Here is a 17,248-nt window from a genome sequence, read left to right as displayed (position 1 = left end):
CTCTTTATCATTAACAATAAGTTGTAAAACGTGAATGGGGAGTGACAGTCTTCAAGTTTGTGAGAAGATCGCACCCTGGTGGAATAAAGGCACGAACAGCTTACAGCACCTAGAATTACCAGGAAGTATTTAGAGTAAAACGGTGTGTAAAAGCTGCCTTTATGAATGAGAGAAAAATATATATATATATTAAATAGTAAAATGGAAGGGGAGTGATAGATTTAAATTAATCGTGAAGTGGAGCGCCCCCTGTATAAAGTAAAAGTGAGAAAAGCTTACAGCACCTGGTATTCCCAGGAGGTCTCCCATCCAAGTACTAACCAGACCCTACCCTGCTTGGCTTCCGAGATCGGATGAGATCGGGCGTGTTCAGGGTGGTATGGCCATAAGCGAGAGACGCGACCAAAAACAGCCCTTTTGCATTACACGCGTCTATACATGCCAGTTAGTCCCATTGGATCCTACTCCTGGTTTTTTTTTTTTTTTATCTGACTCACACTGCAGCACCACCATCCAATCGGCAGCGCCGGACCCACACCAAACATTCACCAAACTACTCAGCCGGCAGCCTACCACAATTATTCCATTCTTTCCGCATCCGCACACTTCCTTCTTTTTAACTCCTTTTCACTACCGCACAGGTTAATCGCCGCACGTCCCCCGCCGGCAAACATTACTCCTTTGCCTACTGCATGCAGGCTTCTCTTAACGACCCTCTGTTATCAACTCCGCTAACAGCCACAAAATCTCCGCCGCACGAAGCCCACTGGTAGCTGCTGAATCACATGCTTCCCTAAAACGTCGCGCTGTCAGAACACTGGGAGCTACACACACCAACAAGTCCATACTGCTGGCTGCAGCCAGAACAATTTTCTACATTCAAACATCGACGGCCTCTTCTCTCTAAAAATTCACCAGACCGCTTCTACCACCAGCAAAGAAGTTTCCATCCCTAATTCCTCTGTGATTCCCACTAACCTAAACATTAAGCTGGCATTGAAGGGTGTGAATTACCCCGGCCAATCTGTTCTTTTAAATACAGCTTTTAGCAAGTTTTGAAAGGAGGAGAAGAGCAGACCTTGCTATGCCAATAATATCGAGTCTTCTGTGGCGAAGTGGTTTTTGCATAGAAAACAAAGCGGTCAGTTGAAGAGGAATAATATCAGTACTTTGTTTAAAACTGTGTGTAAAAAGCTGTCTCTTTATCATTAACAATAAGTTGTAAAACGTGAATGGGGAATGACAGTCTTCAAGTTTGTGAGAAGATCGCGCCCTGGTGGAATAAAGGCACGAACAGCTTACAGCACCTAGAATTACCAGGAAGTATTTAGAGTAAAACGGTGTGTAAAAGCTGCCTTTATGAATGACAGAAAAATATATATATATATATATAAAATAGTAAAATGGAAGGGGAGTGATAGATTTAAATTAATCGTGAAGTGGAGCGCCCCCTGTATAAAGTAACAGTGAGAAAAGCTTACAGCACCTGGTATTCCCAGGAGGTCTCCCATCCAAGTACTAACCAGACCCTACCCTGCTTGGCTTCCGAGATCGGATGAGATCGGGCGTGTTCAGGGTGGTATGGCCATAAGCGAGAGACGCGACCAAAAACAGCCCTTTTGCATTACACGCGTCTATACATGCCAGTTAGTCCCATTGGATCCTACTCCTGTTTTTTTAATTTTTTATCTGACTCACACTGCAGCACCACCATCCAATCGGCAGCGCCGCACCCACACCAAACATTCACCAAACTACTCAGCCGGCAGCCTACCACAATTATTCCATTCTTTCCGCATCCGCACACTTCCTTCTCTTTAAGTCCTTTTCACTACCGAACAGGTTAATCGCCGCACGTCCCCCGCCGGCAAACATTACTCATTTGCCTACCGCATGCAGGCTTCTCTTAAAGACCCTCTGTTATCAACTCCGCTAACAGCCACAAAATCTCCGCCGCACGAAGCCCACTGGTTGCTGTTGAATCACATGCTTCCCCAAAATGTCACGCTGTCAGAACACTGGGAGCTACACACGCCAACAAGTCCATACTGCAGGCTGCAGCCAGAACAATTTTCTACATTGAAACATCGACGGCCTCTTCTCTCTAAAAATTCACCAGACCGCTTCTACCACCAGCATAGAAGTTTCCATCTATAATTCCTCTGTGATTCCCACTAACCTAAACATGAAGCTGGCATTGAAGGGTGTGAATTACCCCGGCCAACCTGCTCTTTTAAATACAGCTTTTAGCAAGTTTTGAAAGGAGGAGAAGAGCAGACCTTGCTATGCCAACAATATCAAGTCTTCTGTGGCGAAGTGGTTTTTGCATAGAAAACAAAGCGGTGAGTTGAAGAGGAATTATATCAGTACTTTGTTTAAAACTGTGTGTAAAAAGCTGTCTCTTTATTATTAACAATAAGTTCTAAAACGTGAATGGGGAGTGACAGTCTTCAAGTTTGTGAGAAGATCGTGCCCTGGTGGAATAAAGGCACGAACAGCTTACAGCACCTAGAATTACCAGGCAGTATTTAGAGTAAAACGGTGTGTAAAAGCTGCCTTTATGAATGAGAGAAAAATATATATATATATTAAATAGTAAAATGGAAGGGGAGTGATAGATTTAAATTAATCGTGAAGTGGAGCGCCCCCTGTATAAAGTAAAAGTGAGAAAAGCTTACAGCACCTGGTATTCCCAGGAGGTCTCCCATCCAAGTACTAACCAGACCCTACCCTGCTTGGCTTCCGAGATCGGATGAGATCGGGCGTGTTCAGGGTGGTATGGCCATAAGCGAGAGACGCGACCAAAAACAGCCCTTTTGCATTACACGCGTCTATACATGCCAGTTAGTCCCATTGGATCCTACTCCTGGTTTTTTTTTTTTTTTATCTGACTCACACTGCAGCACCACCATCCAATCGGCAGCGCCGGACCCACACCAAACATTCACCAAACTACTCAGCCGGCAGCCTACCACAATTATTCCATTCTTTCCGCATCCGCACACTTCCTTCTGTTTAACTCCTTTTCACTACCGCACAGGTTAATCGCCGCACGTCCCCCGCCGGCAAACATTACTCCTTTGCCTACTGCATGCAGGCTTCTCTTAACGACCCTCTGTTATCAACTCCGCTAACAGCCACAAAATCTCCGCCGCACGAAGCCCACTGGTAGCTGCTGAATCACATGCTTCCCTAAAACGTCGCGCTGTCAGAACACTGGGAGCTACACACACCAACAAGTCCATACTGCTGGCTGCAGCCAGAACAATTTTCTACATTCAAACATCGACGGCCTCTTCTCTCTAAAAATTCACCAGACCGCTTCTACCACCAGCAAAGAAGTTTCCATCCCTAATTCCTCTGTGATTCCCACTAACCTAAACATTAAGCTGGCATTGAAGGGTGTGAATTACCCCGGCCAATCTGTTCTTTTAAATACAGCTTTTAGCAAGTTTTGAAAGGAGGAGAAGAGCAGACCTTGCTATGCCAATAATATCGAGTCTTCTGTGGCGAAGTGGTTTTTGCATAGAAAACAAAGCGGTCAGTTGAAGAGGAATAATATCAGTACTTTGTTTAAAACTGTGTGTAAAAAGCTGTCTCTTTATCATTAACAATAAGTTGTAAAACGTGAATGGGGAGTGACAGTCTTCAAGTTTGTGAGAAGATCGCGCCCTGGTGGAATAAAGGCACGAACAGCTTACAGCACCTAGAATTACCAGGAAGTATTTAGAGTAAAACGGTGTGTAAAAGCTGCCTTTATGAATGACAGAAAAATATATATATATATATATAAAATAGTAAAATGGAAGGGGAGTGATAGATTTAAATTAATCGTGAAGTGGAGCGCCCCCTGTATAAAGTAACAGTGAGAAAAGCTTACAGCACCTGGTATTCCCAGGAGGTCTCCCATCCAAGTACTAACCAGACCCTACCCTGCTTGGCTTCCGAGATCGGATGAGATCGGGCGTGTTCAGGGTGGTATGGCCATAAGCGAGAGACGCGACCAAAAACAGCCCTTTTGCATTACACACGTCTATACATGCCAGTTAGTCCCATTGGATCCTACTCCTGTTTTTTTAATTTTTTATCTGACTCACACTGCAGCACCACCATCCAATCGGCAGCGCCGCACCCACACCAAACATTCACCAAACTACTCAGCCGGCAGCCTACCACAATTATTCCATTCTTTCCGCATCCGCACACTTCCTTCTCTTTAAGTCCTTTTCACTACCGAACAGGTTAATCGCCGCACGTCCCCCGCCGGCAAACATTACTCATTTGCCTACCGCATGCAGGCTTCTCTTAAAGACCCTCTGTTATCAACTCCGCTAACAGCCACAAAATCTCCGCCGCACGAAGCCCACTGGTTGCTGTTGAATCACATGCTTCCCCAAAATGTCACGCTGTCAGAACACTGGGAGCTACACACGCCAACAAGTCCATACTGCAGGCTGCAGCCAGAACAATTTTCTACATTGAAACATCGACGGCCTCTTCTCTCTAAAAATTCACCAGACCGCTTCTACCACCAGCATAGAAGTTTCCATCTATAATTCCTCTGTGATTCCCACTAACCTAAACATGAAGCTGGCATTGAAGGGTGTGAATTACCCCGGCCAACCTGCTCTTTTAAATACAGCTTTTAGCAAGTTTTGAAAGGAGGAGAAGAGCAGACCTTGCTATGCCAACAATATCAAGTCTTCTGTGGCGAAGTGCTTTTTGCATAGAAAACAAAGCGGTGAGTTGAAGAGGAATTATATCAGTACTTTGTTTAAAACTGTGTGTAAAAAGCTGTCTCTTTATTATTAACAATAAGTTCTAAAACGTGAATGGGGAGTGACAGTCTTCAAGTTTGTGAGAAGATCGTGCCCTGGTGGAATAAAGGCACGAACAGCTTACAGCACCTAGAATTACCAGGCAGTATTTAGAGTAAAACGTGTGTAAAAGCTGCCTTCATGAATGAGAGAAAAAATATATATATATAAAATAGTAAAATGGAAGGGGAGTGATAGATTTAAATTAATCGTGAAGTGGAGCGCCCCTTGTATAAAGTAAAAGTGAGAAAAGCTTACAGCACGTGGTATTCCCAGGCAGTCTCCCATCCAAGTACTAACCAGACCCTACCCCACTTAGCTTCCGAGATCAGACGAGATCGGGCATGTTTAGGGTGGTATGGCCATAAGCAAGAGATGCTACCAAAAACAGCCCTTTTGCATTACACACGTCTATACATGCCAGTTAGTCCCATTGGATCCTACTCCTGGTTTTTTTTTTTTTTTTATCTGACTCACACTGCAGCACCACCATCCAATCGGCAGCGCCGGACCCACACCAAACATTCACCAAACTACTCAGCCGGCAGCCTACCACAATTATTCCATTCTTTCCGCATCCGCACACTTCCTTCTTTTTAACTCCTTTTCACTACCGCACAGGTTAATCGCCGCACGTCCCCCGCCGGCAAACATTACTCCTTTGCCTACTGCATGCAGGCTTCTCTTAACGACCCTCTGTTATCAACTCCGCTAACAGCCACAAAATCTCCGCCGCACGAAGCCCACTGGTAGCTGCTGAATCACATGCTTCCCCAAAACGTCGCGCTGTCAGAACACTGGGAGCTACACACACCAACAAGTCCATACTGCAGGCTGCAGCCAGAACAATTTTCTACATTCAAACATCGACGGCCTCTTCTCTCTAAAAATTCACCAGACCGCTTCTACCACCAGCAAAGAAGTTTCCATCCCTAATTCCTCTGTGATTCCCACTAACCTAAACATTAAGCTGGCATTGAAGGGTGTGAATTACCCCGGCCAATCTGTTCTTTTAAATACAGCTTTTAGCAAGTTTTGAAAGGAGAAGAGCAGAACTTGCTATGCCAATAATATCGAGTCTTCTGTGGCGAAGTGGTTTTTGCATAGAAAACAAAGCGGTCAGTTGAAGAGGAATAATATCAGTACTTTGTTTAAAACTGTGTGTAAAAAGCTGTCTCTTTATCATTAACAATAAGTTGTAAAACGTGAATGGGGAGTGACAGTCTTCAAGTTTGTGAGAAGATCGTGCCCTGGTGGAATAAAGGCACGAACAGCTTACAGCACCTAGAATTACCAGGAAGTATTTAGAGTAAAACGGTGTGTAAAAGCTGCCTTTATGAATGAGAGAAAAATATATATATATATAAAATAGTAAAATGGAAGGGGAGTGATAGATTTAAATTAATCGTGAAGTGGAGCGCCCCCTGTATAAAGTAAAAGTGAGAAAAGCTTACAGCACCTGGTATTCCCAGGAGGTCTCCCATCCAAGTACTAACCAGACCCTACCCTGCTTGGCTTCCGAGATCGGATGAGATCGGGCGTGTTCAGGGTGGTATGGCCATAAGCGAGAGACGCGACCAAAAACAGCCCTTTTGCATTACACGCGTCTATACATGCCAGTTAGTCCCATTGGATCCTACTCCTGGATTTTTTTTTTTTTTTATCTGACTCACACTGCAGCACCACCATCCAATCGGCAGCGCCGGACCCACACCAAACATTCACCAAACTACTCAGCCGGCAGCCTACCACAATTATTCCATTCTTTCCGCATCCGCACACTTCCTTCTTTTTAACTCCTTTTCACTACCGCACAGGTTAATCGCCGCACGTCCCCCGCCGGCAAACATTACTCCTTTGCCTACTGCATGCAGGCTTCTCTTAACGACCCTCTGTTATCAACTCCGCTAACAGCCACAAAATCTCCGCCGCACGAAGCCCACTGGTAGCTGCTGAATCACATGCTTCCCTAAAACGTCGCGCTGTCAGAACACTGGGAGCTACACACACCAACAAGTCCATACTGCTGGCTGCAGCCAGAACAATTTTCTACATTCAAACATCGACGGCCTCTTCTCTCTAAAAATTCACCAGACCGCTTCTACCACCAGCAAAGAAGTTTCCATCCCTAATTCCTCTGTGATTCCCACTAACCTAAACATTAAGCTGGCATTGAAGGGTGTGAATTACCCCGGCCAATCTGTTCTTTTAAATACAGCTTTTAGCAAGTTTTGAAAGGAGAAGAGCAGAACTTGCTATGCCAATAATATCGAGTCTTCTCTGGCGAAGTGGTTTTTGCATAGAAAACAAAGCGGTCAGTTGAAGAGGAATAATATCAGTACTTTGTTTAAAACTGTGTGTAAAAAGCTGTCTCTTTATCATTAACAATAAGTTGTAAAACGTGAATGGGGAGTGACAGTCTTCAAGTTTGTGAGAAGATCGCGCCCTGGTGGAATAAAGGCACGAACAGCTTACAGCACCTAGAATTACCAGGAAGTATTTAGAGTAAAACGGTGTGTAAAAGCTGCCTTTATGAATGAGAGAAAAATATATATATATATATATAAAATAGTAAAATGGAAGGGGAGTGATAGATTTAAATTAATCGTGAAGTGGAGCGCCCCCTGTATAAAGTAAAAGTGAGAAAAGCTTACAGTACCTGGTATTCCCAGGAGGTCTCCCATCCAAGTACTAACCAGACCCTACCCTGCTTGGCTTCCGAGATCGGATGAGATCGGGCGTGTTCAGGGTGGTATGGCCATAAGCGAGAGACGCGACCAAAAACAGCCCTTTTGCATTACACGCGTCTATACATGCCAGTTAGTCCCATTGGATCCTACTCCTGGATTTTTTTTTTTTTTTATCTGACTCACACTGCAGCACCACCATCCAATCGGCAGCGCCGGACCCACACCAAACATTCACCAAACTACTCAGCCGGCAGCCTACCACAATTATTCCATTCTTTCCGCATCCGCACACTTCCTTCTTTTTAACTCCTTTTCACTACCGCACAGGTTAATCGCCGCACGTCCCCCGCCGGCAAACATTACTCCTTTGCCTACTGCATGCAGGCTTCTCTTAACGACCCTCTGTTATCAACTCCGCTAACAGCCACAAAATCTCCGCCGCACGAAGCCCACTGGTAGCTGCTGAATCACATGCTTCCCTAAAACGTCGCGCTGTCAGAACACTGGGAGCTACACACACCAACAAGTCCATACTGCTGGCTGCAGCCAGAACAATTTTCTACATTCAAACATCGACGGCCTCTTCTCTCTAAAAATTCACCAGACCGCTTCTACCACCAGCAAAGAAGTTTCCATCCCTAATTCCTCTGTGATTCCCACTAACCTAAACATTAAGCTGGCATTGAAGGGTGTGAATTACCCCGGCCAATCTGTTCTTTTAAATACAGCTTTTAGCAAGTTTTGAAAGGAGAAGAGCAGAACTTGCTATGCCAATAATATCGAGTCTTCTCTGGCGAAGTGGTTTTTGCATAGAAAACAAAGCGGTCAGTTGAAGAGGAATAATATCAGTACTTTGTTTAAAACTGTGTGTAAAAAGCTGTCTCTTTATCATTAACAATAAGTTGTAAAACGTGAATGGGGAGTGACAGTCTTCAAGTTTGTGAGAAGATCGCGCCCTGGTGGAATAAAGGCACGAACAGCTTACAGCACCTAGAATTACCAGGAAGTATTTAGAGTAAAACGGTGTGTAAAAGCTGCCTTTATGAATGAGAGAAAAATATATATATATATATATAAAATAGTAAAATGGAAGGGGAGTGATAGATTTAAATTAATCGTGAAGTGGAGCGCCCCCTGTATAAAGTAAAAGTGAGAAAAGCTTACAGTACCTGGTATTCCCAGGAGGTCTCCCATCCAAGTACTAACCAGACCCTACCCTGCTTGGCTTCCGAGATCGGATGAGATCGGGCGTGTTCAGGGTGGTATGGCCATAAGCGAGAGACGCGACCAAAAACAGCCCTTTTGCATTACACGCGTCTATACATGCCAGTTAGTCCCATTGGATCCTACTCCTGTTTTTTTTTTTTTTTTATCTGACTCACACTGCAGCACCACCATCCAATCGGCAGCGCCGGACCCACACCAAACATTCACCAAACTACTCAGCCGGCAGCCTACCACAATTATTCCATTCTTTCCGCATCCGCACACTTCCTTCTTTTTAACTCCTTTTCACTACCGCACAGGTTAATCGCCGCACGTCCCCCGCCGGCAAACATTACTCCTTTGCCTACTGCATGCAGGCTTCTCTTAACGACCCTCTGTTATCAACTCCGCTAACAGCCACAAAATCTCCGCCGCACGAAGCCCACTGGTAGCTGCTGAATCACATGCTTCCCTAAAACGTCGCGCTGTCAGAACACTGGGAGCTACACACACCAACAAGTCCATACTGCTGGCTGCAGCCAGAACAATTTTCTACATTCAAACATCGACGGCCTCTTCTCTCTAAAAATTCACCAGACCGCTTCTACCACCAGCAAAGAAGTTTCCATCCCTAATTCCTCTGTGATTCCCACTAACCTAAACATTAAGCTGGCATTGAAGGGTGTGAATTACCCCGGCCAATCTGTTCTTTTAAATACAGCTTTTAGCAAGTTTTGAAAGGAGAAGAGCAGAACTTGCTATGCCAATAATATCGAGTCTTCTGTGGCGAAGTGGTTTTTGCATAGAAAACAAAGCGGTCAGTTGAAGAGGAATAATATCAGTACTTTGTTTAAAACTGTGTGTAAAAAGCTGTCTCTTTATCATTAACAATAAGTTGTAAAACGTGAATGGGGAGTGACAGTCTTCAAGTTTGTGAGAAGATCGCGCCCTGGTGGAATAAAGGCACGAACAGCTTACAGCACCTAGAATTACCAGGAAGTATTTAGAGTAAAACGGTGTGTAAAAGCTGCCTTTATGAATGAGAGAAAAATATATATATATATATATAAAATAGTAAAATGGAAGGGGAGTGATAGATTTAAATTAATCGTGAAGTGGAGCGCCCCCTGTATAAAGTAAAAGTGAGAAAAGCTTACAGCACCTGGTATTCCCAGGAGGTCTCCCATCCAAGTACTAACCAGACCCTACCCTGCTTAGCTTCCGAGATCAGATGAGATCGGGCGTGTTCAGGGTGGTATGGCTGCAAGCGAGAGACGCGACCAAAAACAGCCCTTTTGCATTACACGCGTCTATACATGCCAGTTAGTCCCATTGGATCCTACTCCTGGTTTTTTTTTTTTTTTATCTGACTCACACTGCAGCACCACCATCCAATCGGCAGCGCCGGACCCACACCAAACATTCACCAAACTACTCAGCCGGCAGCCAACCACAATTATTCCATTCTTTCCGCATCCGCACACTTCCTTCTTTTTAACTCCTTTTCACTACCGCACAGGTTAATCGCCGCACGTCCCCCGCCGGCAAACATTACTCCTTTGCCTACTGCATGCAGGCTTCTCTTAACGACCCTCTGTTATCAACTCCGCTAACAGCCACAAAATCTCCGCCGCACGAAGCCCACTGGTAGCTGCTGAATCACATGCTTCCCCAAAACGTCGCGCTGTCAGAACACTGGGAGCTACACACACCAACAAGTCCATACTGCAGGCTGCAGCCAGAACAATTTTCTACATTCAAACATCGACGGCCTCTTCTCTCTAAAAATTCACCAGACCGCTTCTACCACCAGCAAAGAAGTTTCCATCCCTAATTCCTCTGTGATTCCCACTAACCTAAACATTAAGCTGGCATTGAAGGGTGTGAATTACCCCGGCCAATCTGTTCTTTTAAATACAGCTTTTAGCAAGTTTTGAAAGGAGAAGAGCAGAACTTGCTATGCCAATAATATCGAGTCTTCTGTGGCGAAGTGGTTTTTGCATAGAAAACAAAGCGGTCAGTTGAAGAGGAATAATATCAGTACTTTGTTTAAAACTGTGTGTAAAAAGCTGTCTCTTTATCATTAACAATAAGTTGTAAAACGTGAATGGGGAGTGACAGTCTTCAAGTTTGTGAGAAGATCGCGCCCTGGTGGAATAAAGGCACGAACAGCTTACAGCACCTAGAATTACCAGGAAGTATTTAGAGTAAAACCCCTGTATGACCGGTGCCAGAGTTTGGTCCGCATGGGCGGCAATAAGTCGGACTCGTTTCCGGTGAGGTTTGGACTCCGTCAGGGCTGCCCTTTGTCACCGATTCTGTTCATAGTTTTTATGGACAGAATTTCTAGGCGCAGCCAGGGCGTTGAGGGCGTCCGGTTCGGTGACCTCAGGATTAGGTCTCTGCTTTTTGCGGATGATGTGGTTCTGTTGGCCTCATCGAGCCGTGACCTTCAGCTCTCGCTGGAGCAGTTCGCAGCCGAGTGCGAAGCGGCTGGGATGAGAATCAGCACCTCCAAATCCGAGACCATGGTTCTCAGCCGGAAAAGGGTAGAGTGCTCTCTCCGGGTTGGGGATGGGGTCCTCCCCCAAGTGGAGGAGTTTAAGTATCTCGGGATCTTGTTCACGAGTGGGGGAACGATGGAGCGGGAGATCGACAGGCGGATCGGTGCGGCGTCGGCAGTCATGCGGGCGCTGCATCGGTCTGTCATGGTGAAGAGAGAGCTGAGCCAAAAGGCGAAGCTCTCGATTTACCAGTCGATCTACGTTCCTACCCTCACCTATGGTCATGAGCTTTGGGTAGTGACCGAAAGAACGAGATCGCGGGTACAAGCAGCCGAAATGAGTTTCCTCCGCAGGGTGGCTGGGCTCTCTCTTAGAGATAGGGTGAGGAGCTCAGTCATTCGGGAGGGACTCAGAGTAGAGCCGCTGCTCCTCCGCATCGAGAGGAGCCAGATGAGGTGGCTCGGGCATCTGATCAGGATGCCTCCGGGACGCCTCCCTGGGGAGGTATTCCGGGCATGTCCCACTGGGAGGAGGCCCCGGGGAAGACCCAGGACACGCTGGAGAGACTATGTCTCTCGGCTGGCCTGGGAACGCCTCGGGGTCCCCCCAGAGGAGCTAGATGAAGTGGCCGGGGAGAGGGAAGTCTGGGTTTCCCTGCTGAGGCTGCTGCCCCCGCGACCCGACCCCGGATTAAGCGGGAGATGATGGATGGATGGATGGATATTTAGAGTAAAACGGTTTCTAAAAGCTGCCTTTATGAATGAGAGAAAAAAAAAAAAATATATATATATATATATATATATATGTATATAAAATAGTAAAATGGAAGGGGAGTGATAGATTTAAATTAATCGTGAAGTGGAGCGCCCCCTGTATAAAGTAAAAGTGAGAATAGCTTACAGCACCTGGTATTCCCAGGTGGTCTCCCATCCAAGTACTAACCAGACACTACCCTGCTTAGCTTCCGAGATCAGACGAGATCGGGCGTGTTCAGGGTGGTATGGCCGTAAGCGAGAGACACTACCAAAAACAGCCCTTTTGCATTACACGCGTCTATACATGCCAATTAGTCCCATTGGATCCTACTCCTGGTTTTTTTTTTTTTTATCTGACTCACACTGCAGCACCACCATCCAATCGGCAGCGCCGGACCCACACCAAACATTCACCAAACTACTCAGCCGGTAGCCTACCACAATTATTCCATTCTTTCCGCATCCGCACACTTCCTTCTCTTTAAGTCCTTTTCACTACCTCACAGGTTAATCGCCGCACGTCCCCCGCCGGCAAACATTACTCCTTTGCCTACCGCATGCAGGCTTCTCTTAACGACCCTCTGTTATCAACTCCGCTAACAGCCACAAAATCTCCGCCGCACGAAGCCCACTGGTAGCTGCTGAATCACATGCTTCCCCAAAACGTCGCGCTGTCAGAACACTGGGAGCTACACACACCAACAAGTCCATACTGCAGGCTGCAGCCAGAACAATTTTCTACATTCAAACATCGACGGCCTCTTCTCTCTAAAAATTCACCAGACCGCTTCTACCACCAGCAAAGAAGTTTCCATCCCTAATTCCTCTGTGATTCCCACTAACCTAAACATTAATCTGGCATTGAAGGGTGTGAATTACCCCGGCCAACCTGCTCTTTTAAATACAGCTTTTAGCGAGTTTTGAAAGGAGGAGAAGAGCAGACCTTGCTATGCCAATAATATCGAGTCTTCTGTGGTGAAGTGGTTTTTGCATAGAAAACAAAGTGGTGAGTTGAAGAGGAATTATATCAGTACTTTGTTTAAAACTGTGTGTAAAAAGCTGTCTCTTTATTATTAACAATAAGTTGTAAAACGTGAATGGGGAGTGACAGTCTTCAAGTTTGTGAGAAGATCGCGCCCTGGTGGAATAAAGGCACGAACAGCTTACAGCACCTAGAATTACCAGGCAGTATTTAGAGTAAAACGGTTTCTAAAAACTGCCTTTATGAAAGAGAGAATATATATATATATATATATATATAAAATAGTAAAATGGAAGGGGAGTGATAGATTTAAATTAATCGTGAAGTGGATCGCCCCCTGTATAAAGTAAAAGTGAGAAAAGCTTACAGCACCTGGTATTCCCAGGTGGTCTCCCTTCCAAGTACTAACCAGACCATACTCTGCTTAGCTTTCAAGATCAGGCATGTTCAGGGTGGTATGGCCGTAAGCGAGAGACACTACCCAAAACAGCCCTTTTGCATTACACGCGTCTATACATGCCAGTTAGTCCCATTGGATCCTACTCCTGGTTTTTTTTTTTTTTTTATCTGACTCACACTGCAGCACCACCATCCAATCGGCAGCCTCGGACCCACACCAAACATTCACCAAACTACTCAGCCGGCAGCCTACCACAATTATTCCATTCTTTCCGCATCCGCACACTTCCTTCTCTTTAAGTCCTTTTCACTACCTCACAGGTTAATCGCCGCACGTCCCCCGCCGGCAAACATTACTCCTTTGCCTACCGCATGCAGGCATCTCTTAACGACCCTCTGTTATCAACTCCGCTAACAGCCACAAAATCTCCGCCGCACGAAGCCCACTGGTAGCTGCTGAATCACATGCTTCCCCAAAACGTCGCGCTGTCAGAACACTGGGAGCTACACACACCAACAAGTCCATACTGCAGGCTGCAGCCAGAACAATTTTCTACATTCAAACATCGACGGCCTCTTCTCTCTAAAAATTCACCAGACCGCTTCTACCACCAGCAAAGAAGTTTCCATCCCTAATTCCTCTGTGATTCCCACTAACCTAAACATTAATCTGGCATTGAAGGGTGTGAATTACCCCGGCCAACCTGCTCTTTTAAATACAGCTTTTAGCGAGTTTTGAAAGGAGGAGAAGAGCAGACCTTGCTATGCCAATAATATCGAGTCTTCTGTGGTGAAGTGGTTTTTGCATAGAAAACAAAGTGGTGAGTTGAAGAGGAATTATATCAGTACTTTGTTTAAAACTGTGTGTAAAAAGCTGTCTCTTTATTATTAACAATAAGTTGTAAAACGTGAATGGGGAGTGACAGTCTTCAAGTTTGTGAGAAGATCGCGCCCTGGTGGAATAAAGGCACGAACAGCTTACAGCACCTAGAATTACCAGGCAGTATTTAGAGTAAAACGGTTTCTAAAACCTGCCTTTATGAAAGAGAGAATATATATATATATATATATATATATATATAAAATAGTAAAATGGAAGGGGAGTGATAGATTTAAATTAATCGTGAAGTGGATCGCCCCCTGTATAAAGTAAAAGTGAGAAAAGCTTACAGCACCTGGTATTCCCAGGTGGTCTCCCTTCCAAGTACTAACCAGACCATACTCTGCTTAGCTTTCAAGATCAGGCATGTTCAGGGTGGTATGGCCGTAAGCGAGAGACACTACCCAAAACAGCCCTTTTGCATTACACGCGTCTATACATGCCAGTTAGTCCCATTGGATCCTACTTCTGTTTTTTTTTTTTTTTTTATCTGACTCACACTGCAGCACCACCATCCAATCGGCAGCGTCGGACCCACACCAAACATTCACCAAACTACTCAGCCGGCAGCCTACCACAATTATTCCATTCTTTCCGCATCCACACACTTCCTTCTCTTTAAGTCCTTTTCACTACCTCACAGGTTAATCGCCGCACGTCCCCCGCCCGCAAACATTACTCCTTTGCCTACCGCATGCAGGCTTCTCTTAACGACCCTCTGTTATCAACTCCGCTAACAGCCACAAAATTTCCGCCGCACGAAGCCCACTGGTAGCTGCTGAATCACATGCTTCCCCAAAACGTCACGCTGTCAGAACACTGGGAGCTACACACGCCAACAAGTCCATACTGCAGGCTGCAGCCAGAACAATTTTCTACATTCAAACATTGACGGCCACTTCTCTCTAAAAATTCACCAGACCGCTTCTACCACCAGCAAAGAAGTTTCCATCCCTAATTCCTCTGTGATTCCCACTAACCTAAACATTAAGCTGGCATTGAAGGGTGTGAATTACCCCGGCCAACCTGCTCTTTTAAATACAGCTTATAGCAAGTTTTGAAAGGAGGAGAAGAGCAGACCTTGCTATGCCAATAATATCGAGTTTTCTGTGGTGAAGTGGTTTTTGCATAGAAAACAAAGCGGTGAGTTGAAGAGGAATTATATCAGTACTTTGTTTAAAACTGTGTTTAAAAAGCTGTCTCTTTATCATTAACAATAAGTTGTAAAACGTGAATGGGGAGTGACAGTCTTCAAGTTTGTGAGAAGATCGCGCCCTGGTGGAATAAAGGCACGAACAGCTTACAGCAGCTAGAATTACCAGGCAGTATTTAGAGTAAAACGGTTTCTAAAAGCTGCCTTTATGAAAGAGAGAATATATATATATAAATAAAATAGTAAAATGGAAGGGGAGTGATAGATTTAAATTAATCGTGAAGTGGAGCGCCCCCTGTATAAAGTAAAAGTGAGAAAAGCTTACAGCACCTGGTATTCCCAGGTGGTCTCCCTTCCAAGTACTAACCAGACCATACTCTGCTTAGCTTCCAAGATCAGGCGTGTTCAGGGTGGTATGGCCATAAGCGAGAGACGCTACCCAAAACAGCCCTTTTGCATTACACGCGTCTATACATGCCAGTTAGTCCCATTGGCTCCTACTCCTGGTTTTTTTTTTTTTTTTATCTGACTCACACTGCAGCACCACCATCCAATCGGAGGCGTCGGACCCACACCAAACATTCACCAAACTACTCAGCCGGCAGCCTACCACAATTATTCCATTCTTTCCGCATCCACACACTTCCTTCTCTTTAAGTCCTTTTCACTACCTCACAGGTTAATCGCCGCACGTCCCCCGCCCGCAAACATTACTCCTTTGCCTACCGCATGCAGGCTTCTCTTAACGATCCTCTGTTATCAACTCCGCTAACAGCCACAAAATTTCCGCCGCACGAAGCCCACTGGTAGCTGCTGAATCACATGCTTCCCCAAAACGTCACGCTGTCAGAACACTGGGAGCTACACACGCCAACAAGTCCATACTGCAGGCTGCAGCCAGAACAATTTTCTACATTCAAACATTGACGGCCTCTTCTCTCTAAAAATTCACCAGACCGCTTCTACCACCAGCAAAGAAGTTTCCATCCCTAATTCCTCTGTGATTCCCACTAACCTAAACATTAAGCTGGCATTGAAGGGTGTGAATTACCCCGGCCAACCTGCTCTTTTAAATACAGCTTATAGCAAGTTTTGAAAGGAGGAGAAGAGCAGACCTTGCTATGCCAATAATATCGAGTTTTCTGTGGTGAAGTGGTTTTTGCATAGAAAACAAAGCGGTGAGTTGAAGAGGAATTATATCAGTACTTTGTTTAAAACTGTGTTTAAAAAGCTGTCTCTTTATCATTAACAATAAGTTGTAAAACGTGAATGGGGAGTGACAGTCTTCAAGTTTGTGAGAAGATCGCGCCCTGGTGGAATAAAGGCACGAACAGCTTACAGCACCTAGAATTACCAGGCAGTATTTAGAGTAAAACGGTTTCTAAAAGCTGCCTTTATGAAAGAGAGAATATATATATATAAATAAAATAGTAAAATGGAAGGGGAGTGATAGATTTAAATTAATCGTGAAGTGGAGCGCCCCCTGTATAAAGTAAAAGTGAGAAAAGCTTACAGCACCTGGTATTCCCAGGTGGTCTCCCTTCCAAGTACTAACCAGACCATACTCTGCTTAGCTTCCAAGATCAGGCGTGTTCAGGGTGGTATGGCCGTAAGCGAGAGACGCTACCCAAAACAGCCCTTTTGCATTACACGCGTCTATACATGCCAGTTACTCCCATTGGCTCCTACTCCTGGTTTTTTTTTTTTTTTTATCTGACTCACACTGCAGCACCACCATCCAATCGGAGGCGTCGGACCCACACCAAACATTCACCAAACTACTCAGCCGGCAGCCTACCACAATTATTCCATTCTTTCCGCATCCACACACTTCCTTCTCTTTAAGTCCATTTCACTACCTC

The 17,248-nt window shown here is 45.2% G+C and overlaps 10 non-coding genes and 4 pseudogenes across 10 annotated transcripts; all 14 read right to left on the bottom strand.

Moving 5' to 3' along the window:
* Nucleotides 1–272: 272 nt before the first annotated feature.
* Nucleotides 273–391, bottom strand: LOC125732577 (5S ribosomal RNA). Its single transcript, XR_007391953.1, has one exon. It is a non-coding gene; the product is annotated as a 5S ribosomal RNA (ribosomal RNA).
* Nucleotides 392–1,474: 1,083 nt separating this feature from the next.
* On the bottom strand, nt 1,475–1,593 carry LOC125732576 (5S ribosomal RNA). The gene has a single exon (XR_007391952.1). It is a non-coding gene; the product is annotated as a 5S ribosomal RNA (ribosomal RNA).
* A 1,078-nt stretch (nt 1,594–2,671) lies between these two features.
* LOC125732574 (5S ribosomal RNA) lies at nt 2,672–2,790 on the bottom strand. The gene has a single exon (XR_007391950.1). It is a non-coding gene; the product is annotated as a 5S ribosomal RNA (ribosomal RNA).
* Nucleotides 2,791–3,873: 1,083 nt separating this feature from the next.
* LOC125732573 (5S ribosomal RNA) lies at nt 3,874–3,992 on the bottom strand. The gene has a single exon (XR_007391949.1). It is a non-coding gene; the product is annotated as a 5S ribosomal RNA (ribosomal RNA).
* Nucleotides 3,993–5,068: 1,076 nt separating this feature from the next.
* Nucleotides 5,069–5,187, bottom strand: LOC125731018 (5S ribosomal RNA). The gene has a single exon (XR_007391308.1). It is a non-coding gene; the product is annotated as a 5S ribosomal RNA (ribosomal RNA).
* Nucleotides 5,188–6,264: 1,077 nt separating this feature from the next.
* Nucleotides 6,265–6,383, bottom strand: LOC125732572 (5S ribosomal RNA). The gene has a single exon (XR_007391948.1). It is a non-coding gene; the product is annotated as a 5S ribosomal RNA (ribosomal RNA).
* A 1,081-nt stretch (nt 6,384–7,464) lies between these two features.
* LOC125733884 (5S ribosomal RNA) lies at nt 7,465–7,583 on the bottom strand. Its single transcript, XR_007393217.1, has one exon. It is a non-coding gene; the product is annotated as a 5S ribosomal RNA (ribosomal RNA).
* A 1,081-nt stretch (nt 7,584–8,664) lies between these two features.
* On the bottom strand, nt 8,665–8,783 carry LOC125733883 (5S ribosomal RNA). The gene has a single exon (XR_007393216.1). It is a non-coding gene; the product is annotated as a 5S ribosomal RNA (ribosomal RNA).
* A 1,080-nt stretch (nt 8,784–9,863) lies between these two features.
* On the bottom strand, nt 9,864–9,982 carry LOC125731418 (5S ribosomal RNA). The gene has a single exon (XR_007391616.1). It is a non-coding gene; the product is annotated as a 5S ribosomal RNA (ribosomal RNA).
* A 2,128-nt stretch (nt 9,983–12,110) lies between these two features.
* LOC125734356 (5S ribosomal RNA) lies at nt 12,111–12,229 on the bottom strand. Its single transcript, XR_007393672.1, has one exon. It is a non-coding gene; the product is annotated as a 5S ribosomal RNA (ribosomal RNA).
* A 1,085-nt stretch (nt 12,230–13,314) lies between these two features.
* On the bottom strand, nt 13,315–13,423 carry LOC125732301 (5S ribosomal RNA; annotated as a pseudogene).
* Nucleotides 13,424–14,516: 1,093 nt separating this feature from the next.
* Nucleotides 14,517–14,625, bottom strand: LOC125732300 (5S ribosomal RNA; annotated as a pseudogene).
* A 1,079-nt stretch (nt 14,626–15,704) lies between these two features.
* Nucleotides 15,705–15,813, bottom strand: LOC125732236 (5S ribosomal RNA; annotated as a pseudogene).
* Nucleotides 15,814–16,892: 1,079 nt separating this feature from the next.
* LOC125732199 (5S ribosomal RNA) lies at nt 16,893–17,001 on the bottom strand (annotated as a pseudogene).
* Nucleotides 17,002–17,248: the final 247 nt, after the last annotated feature.

This window comes from Brienomyrus brachyistius, chromosome 2 (assembly GCF_023856365.1).
Source record: "Brienomyrus brachyistius isolate T26 chromosome 2, BBRACH_0.4, whole genome shotgun sequence".
NCBI classification, from domain to species: domain Eukaryota; kingdom Metazoa; phylum Chordata; class Actinopteri; order Osteoglossiformes; family Mormyridae; genus Brienomyrus; species Brienomyrus brachyistius.
This window is presented reverse-complemented; position numbering and strand designations above follow the sequence as displayed.